This window comes from Rattus norvegicus, chromosome 9 (genome assembly GCF_021556685.1).
Source record: "Rattus norvegicus strain SHRSP/BbbUtx chromosome 9, alternate assembly SHRSP_T2T, whole genome shotgun sequence".
NCBI lineage: Eukaryota > Metazoa > Chordata > Mammalia > Rodentia > Muridae > Rattus > Rattus norvegicus.
Genome location: NC_141542.1, coordinates 32,950,735 through 32,958,171, shown reverse-complemented (window position 1 = coordinate 32,958,171; position 7,437 = coordinate 32,950,735). Strand labels below are relative to the sequence as shown.

At 47.2% G+C, this 7,437-nt stretch overlaps 1 long non-coding RNA gene across 1 annotated transcript; it reads left to right on the top strand.

Moving 5' to 3' along the window:
• The first annotated feature begins 30 nt into the window (after positions 1-30).
• On the top strand, positions 31-7,147 carry LOC120094840 (uncharacterized). The gene is made up of 3 exons (XR_015629039.1): positions 31-5,357; positions 5,667-5,881; positions 6,823-7,147. It is a non-coding gene; the product is annotated as an uncharacterized LOC120094840 (long non-coding RNA).
• The last annotated feature ends 290 nt before the right edge of the window (positions 7,148-7,437 follow it).

Genomic DNA, 7,437 nt, shown 5'->3' with positions numbered 1-7,437 from the left:
GGAGGGGAGGATGAATCCATATGACAGAATGGCTATATGATTCTTGCCAGGCGTCTCTGCGGGGGCTGGGGAGAAAATGGTCTAGCATTCGAAAGGCACTCACTCCATACAGGAGTCAAACTGACCTCACTGATTTCCTTAAGAAGAGGAATTCTGTCCCCTGCTTACTTTCAAGCCCTTGCTTGAACTTCCTGGTACTTTATTAATGTGTCACTCGGGCTGTCATAGAAAAGGCCACTTTGGGGGAAGAGCCAGCAGGGCGGGGCAGAGATGAAGAGCTCGCACACGCCCGAACAATCTCTTGCCGGTGGTGAATGCTAAGGCTCAGAGACAGGACACCAGGCTCCTTGCCTCCTTTTCATTCCTCCTAACAGAGAATTCCAAAGTTCAGACCCACAACTCGGTCTAAGAACTCGGTCTTTGCTACACCTCCACGTCTCTCAAACACCCGTTTGGAGAGTGGATTATGATTCTGCACTCCAGTCACTGTGATAGATTTACCATGCCGACGACCAGATCTCCGTCTGCCCTCTTCTGCAGCTGAAGGCTTGACCTGGATACTGAGGCAGACAGCAATGGGCAGACCACGCAGAGTCTCTCCATCCACGCTCTTTCTGAGCTTGTCGGTTCAACTTCCAGCTGACTGTGTGGGTGTATGCTTGATGACTTCGTCTGGAGACATGAACTCTCTAGGGTCCTGGGAACTTCAGGCTAGTGGTGCTCTGGAGATAAATAGAGCACTCCTTACCAGTCTTCAGCTTGTATTCACATCCACTACATCACTTATAGACCACAGGAACAGCACCAAGTCTGGGGTGTTGGTGAGGCCATGCCCCAAAGGCAATGACGTAGGACTTTTACATTAGCCTGCTCTTGAATTTCATCAAGGCAAAACTGGACGTGAAAAAGCCAGTGCTAATTACTGGAAAGAATTCTCCAAAAAAAAAAATGTTTACCGTTGCCTCGAACAATATGATCTGCCATTCATTGTATGAACTCTCTCAAGAATTCAAACTTCTCGTTTTCAGGAGACTTTTATCTCTTCAACTAAATCCCAGAACCTCAGAAAAGGGTTCGTATTTACTTCTGTCTCACTGGATCCCAAATGGCCATCCAATTTACTGTATTACATCACCATCGTCTCTCACAATAACCATGGGCCAGAAATTCAGGAGAGACCTCTCTGGGTGAGAGCTCAGTCCTAGAAGATGGCTATGATGTCACAGTCATTGAAAGACTTGACAGAGGAATGGCCTCTAGGACTGCTTCATGGCGTGCTTAGTGATAGGACCGTGTCACAGTGAGACTCTTTATGGAGCTGCTGAGGGTCCCTGTAGCCTGGCTGTCTACACCCCTGCAGGTGAACGATCTACGGGGCCCAGTTAGCAGCTGCATGTAGTATGTTTCTGACCTGACCTCAGGAAGCAGGCTCTCTCATGTGTTCTGTGTCCCATGTTCACACATGTCAGTCCTGATTCAGGATGAAGAGACCTCATGAGGTATGGATGCCAGGAAAGGGATGAGGATCACCAGGGGTCATCTTGCCACCTGGTTATTATGGGATTCTAGGAACATTCCATAAGAGGTTTGGGGTCAGGGCCACTGAGATGGTCCAGTGATTGAGAGTGCTTGCTGTATGAGTTTGATTACTTGAGTTCAGTCCCCAGAACCCTGAAAAAAACAAGAGACACCCCCCAAGACAAGTCTGAAGAAAAGAATGGATTCCTGATTTTCATACACATCCATGTGTGCGCATTCACATACACACACACACACACACACACACACACACACACCCCACACATAGACACTAGCAAAAAAACATATGATAAAAGAGTTTTTAAGAGGAAAATACACGGAACAGCAGAGCATTTAAACTGTACTGAGATGGGGTATTGACTCTTAGGCCAAAAAAGATCTAAAATAATTTTTTTAATTGTCTAATTCTCCATCATGCCACTTACCCCAGGAGGCAGTGACCTATTCCCTTTAGGTCAAACAATTTATAGCTTGCAGAAACCCCTTAACAACAAGTCCAGGAAATTGCTATTATAAAAAACACCTCTGCTTCTCAGGAGGCGTGCTGAGCCCTCAGATGGCTGGCTTTCTTCTGAGAGTCAGAGCAGAGCTTGGTGAGAGCATGGCTACAGGCAGGTGTTTTCTGGGGCAGGATGTGGTTACACAGTGGCGCTCTTTGTCATAGTCTGGGCAGAGGGATTCCACTGGCCTGACTGCTACATGTTTGCTTCCTGGGCAGGAAGACCCTACTGCTTGGTGGACAGGTCTGTCCAAAACAAATCTGCTTGTTGTACCCCAATCCCCTATCCCTGTACTGAACCCCAAATGCTGTGGAACAAAGGTGACCCACAGACTCGATCCTCAGCTACCACTGCTTCTGGGGAGTGTTTACATTCATTACATACTAGCTAGCAAAGTCAAGGTCTTTCCCCTGTAGAAATGAAATCATAAGCACAGAGGGTGCAGCACTGAATGACAGCAGAGAAAATGAATGGTAGACTGACATGTAGAGCCATAGCCATGAACCAGGACCTCCAAGGTTATTGTGTAGAAAGAAAGGGATTTCTTCTTCTTCTTCTTCTTCTTCTTCTTCTTCTTCTTCTTCTTCTTCTTCTTCTTCTTCTTCTTCTTCTTCTTCTTCTTCCTCTCCTCCTCCTCCTCCTCTTCTTCTTCTTCTCTTCCTCCTCTTCTTCTCTCCCTTCTCGCTCCTCTCCTTCTTCTTCTTTTTCTCCCTTTCTTTCTTTGTTTCTTTTTTCTTGTTATTTAGAAACACACACACACACACACACACACACACACACACACACACGGGGGGGGAGAGAGAAAGGGGGAGAGGGAGAGGGAGAGAGAGAGAGAGGGAGAGGGAGAGGGAGAGAGAGAGAGAGAGAGAGAGAGAGAGAGAGAGAGAGAGGAATATGGTACTCTCTTTAGTGGGCAATAGGTTAAAGCTATTACTTTTGAGCTTTCTTCAAAGAACTCTCTGAGGTTAACATTATCTGCCTCTGCACTCTGCAGAAGCATTATGGCACACTCCTCCCATTTTACAGACAGGTTTTCACAGACCATCTATTCCTTGGCATTATGCTTATTTCCATGGAGCGGCCTGTTTGGTTATTGACGATTGGCCTGAAAGATAAGCGTTGGAAGGCCTGAAGGGTCACATCCATAATCCTGGACCCAGGAGACCGAGAGAAAGGAGGTTCTTTGAGCTTGAAGCCAGTCATGGCTACATGATGAGTTCCAGGCCAACGTAGGCTATAGAGTGAGATTCTGTCTCGAAAATCAAAACAAAACAAAAATAACCAAATGAATAGTGAAGTTTGTGAGAACATGCCTTTGCCTACTTTGCTGTTTGCTATCCCTGCCCCAAACCTAGAAAATAAATGGCATTATGTTTTCTTGATAAATAATTGTAAAAAAAAAAAAAAAGGTTGTGCAGTGTCTTAATTAGGGTTTTACTGCTGTGAACAGACACCATGACCAAGGCAACTCTTATAAGGACAACATTTAACTGGGGCCGGCTTACAGGTTCAAAGGTTCAATCCATTTTGATCAAGATGGGAACATGGCAGCATCCAGGCAGGCACGGTGCAGGAGGAGCTGAGAGTTCTACATCTTCATGTGAAAGCTGATAGCAGAATACTGGCTTCCAGGCAGCTAGGATGAGGGTCTTAAAGCCCACACCCATAGTGACACACCTACTCCAACAGGGCCATACCTACTCCAACAGGGGCACACCTCCTAACAGTGCCACTCCCTGGGCCGAGCATATACAAACCACCACATGTAGCAAGTCAGTGGTAGGGTGTTAAATCACTTCCCAAGTCTTCTGAGTTCAGATTTGACACACCTTTCGCCATGCTATCCTGCTTCTCTGTAATCTGCATCAGAAGTTATGCTATTCTGGAGTCTGAGGCAGGAGAACCACAAGTTCAATCCCAGCTGGTGCTCAAGACACTCACTCAGAATCACAAGGGAAGACAGGGATGAGGATAGATCTCAGTGGTGGAGCCCTTGGCTACCACGCATGAGGCTCTGGGCTCAAGTCTCAGGGCCAGCAAACGAAAAGAGAAGCCAGATGCCTAGACCTTAGGAAAATGAGGCTTCAGGGTTGCTCAAGCCTTCTGATATTTCCTTACTCAGCTCGGGTTTTTGCTGTCATCACTAAGCTAAATGTCAGGCTCCAGGGTGAGTTAATGCTGAGGTTAGCGACTGCCACGTCACCCTCGTGTGTGGCTGTTTGGCCTCTTAGTCAGTGGGTGTGGAAGTGCACGGTGCGTGCCTCAGGATGGTGTAACCTGCCGACCCTTGTCCATGCTACCTCCGTTATCAGTGTGACCACAGGAGCAATAGTTTGGCAAGATTACACGTGACCTTCAAGACTGTGTTAATGTGCGTTTCTACCTGGGAAGAGCTGGAATTTAAGGCTCTGATCAAAACACCCACATCAGTACTGGGAGGAAGCCCTATGGAAGGGCAGCAAGGATCTCAGCCTCTTCTTGACTTTATCTCTCGAGAGCTGAATGTGAAGATGCCCAGGATTCAGTAAACCCAGTTAAGTACTCAGGAATTTCCATTTGGGAAGCAGTAGCAATAACTCCCTGAGAATCATTTGCTTCTCAAGCCAAGAACAACCCAAATATATCATCAGGAAGTTGACCCTTATAGGACGACATACTAGCCAGATACTAGCCTTGAAGCAGCTTCGAGGAAGGGTCTTGTTCTGACTGAGAAGGAACACATGCTACCATGCAAATAACTCAGTTGTGCTCCTCCTGAGGACAGTGTGGGAGCCCGTGTGTAGGTGGTGCCCTTAGATGGGTTCCCTATCCCACCCCCAGGAACTAGCCTTCCGAGACCTGTGCCTGGTGCCAGAGTGTAGACCAAATGGAGCCACTTGCTAAGCTGCTTATGAACCGCATCAGTCAGGTAGAGCATAAACCCGGGACTTTGGCGTCCTGTGTCTAACAGATCTGTGATTACGCAGAGGAAGTGTCCCCGTCCATTCTTATGCTCCTGTGCTATTTCGTTAGTCAGGGATGTAGCATAAAGATATCTGTGGAGGAAGACCAGCAAATAGAATCAACCAACCAGGACCCTCGGAGGCTCCCAGAGACTGAACCATCAACCAAAGAGCAAACTCAGGCTAGACCAACCCCTCCTGCCCCACTTATACGTAGCAGACATGCAGTTTGGTCTTCATGCGGATCCCCCAACATGGAGCAGGGTTGTCCCTGAATCTGTTGCTTGCCTGTAGATTCTATTCCCCTAACAGGGCCGCTTTATCTGGCACAGTGGAAGAGGATGTGACTAGTCTTGCAGTGACTTGATGTATCAAGGTGAGGTGATACCCAGCAGGGGCCTCCTCATTCTCAGAGGAGAGGGGGGGGTATAGGAAGAGGAGCAGTGTGAGGAGGAGACTGGGAGGAGGGAGGTAGACTTTGGAATGCAAAGTGTATGAATGAATGAATGAATGAATGAATGAATGAATGAATGAGTGAATGAATGAATATACAAATAAATATTCCTGTGGAACCAATGGGAAGAAAAAATGCCCCAGAACGTAAGTTCGAATCCCTGATCTGCTGTTAATAGACCGTCAAGTCTTGAGTTTGTGAACTGGTCCAAATCTCCTCTTCTGTTTTCAGGCACCATAGCAACCATCTTTCAGGATGCTGCTGAGCGTGGGCAACGTTGACGTGGCCACTGCAAGGCGTCAGACAGAACTAGTATCTTCACACTTGACAAGGAGCCACACTGTCACTAACAGTGTTGTGTGGCCGCCCTGTGGGTCAGTGCTCCGGCACACAGGGCTCCCTGGAAAGCGATGGAGATGAAGGAGCTGGAGAACATCTCTGTCCCGGTGAGCGGCTGGGCTGTCACCTCTGCTGAGCACGGTGCTTTGCTCACACGGCTTACCGAGATGTTACATTCACACCCAGTGAACCTGGCTTTATGAGTATTTTTATGAAGTGCTGATTGCGATTATGATTTTTGTTTTGACCTTTATGTGTGTGTCCCTGTGAGTTGTGGGCGCCTGCAAGGATCAGAAAATGGTATACGATTCACTGGATAGAGTTCCGGGTGGTCGAGGGCCTCCTGAAGTGGGAACCAAACTCAGGCAGAAGAACCATCCTCAAGAGCGCTCAGCCTCCGAGCCAACTCCCCAGCCCCCTTGGTTGTTATGTTTCCAACACACAGCTCAATGATTAGAATCCAGGGAAAATAGGAAACAATCTCTGACTCTGGGGGACTGAAAAGTCTATTAAGGATCTTGTGATTCTTTTGACCATCAGAATCGTCTTCCTAAAATAGACATGATGTTCTGGTTAAAATAAAAACAACATATCAGATTTAATGAGTATTTCATTTGCAGAAGCACGAAGGAGAACAGAGGCAGACCCTAGAGTGCTGGGAAGATCAAATGAGATAGATAGTGACGGTCAAAGGGAACCAGACGATACAAACCACAGGTTAGATGTGCAGCGTGGATGTGAGGCTCCATTCGATGTTATTTTGGGGATTTGTCATTGCCGGATACCCCTGCTGCACTGACCTTGTTCAGAGATGAGACCGGCAGCCTCTCATCGCAGAAGGCAGGTGCTAAACGTGTATGAAAAGAGGTTCTGGGGAGTCGGCTCAGCTCTTAAAGGTCTGGCTGAGGAAGCACAGGGCCCTGACTTCAGATTGCAACCACGGGCGTGAAAATCCAGGCACGTGGCTCACCTCGGTAACCCCAACGCTGAGCATTGCTCTATCCGTTCTGGAAGATTGTGCAAATGGGTTTGTTGTCCTCTTTTGCAGGCTAGCAGTGACAGAGAGGAGGACCGAAGACGGGGAAGATTTTATTGTCCTTTAGGTCACGAGAAAGAATTGCATTCCCGAAAGTCTGGGCTGACAGACTAAATTTTTGTGTTCGTAGTACATGTGTCTAAGTGCCTAGAACTTAGAGAGCATGCTAAAAATATTGGCTGAGCTAAAGATGTGGTTCTTTTCAACCTTCAGCTACACCCACCTATTTTTCCATTAGAGATGCCTGACCAACAGTATTTTTGAAAATTCTACTTCTCATCTATCAAGTACCCCCTAGATACCTACTCTCATAGAAGTGGCGTTTTAAAAATAAATACTGTAGACAAAAAGAAATGATTTTGCTTTGTTTGTTTGTGTCTTTCTGGAGCCCAGCTGGCCTAGAATTCATAATGGAATTCACTATTCCCTGCCTGGCCTTGAACTTGTGACAATTCCCCCCTTTCAGCCTCCAGAAAGCTGGGTAAAATGGGCTTTGTTTGTTTCTTTGTTTGTTTGTTTAGATTACTGGGGTTGGAGGCACTTGCTCTTGCAGACGCTCTGCTCTTTGTTTCCCGGCACCCGAGCTGAGCAGGTTATAACTTCCCCTGACTCCAGCCCTAGCTAATC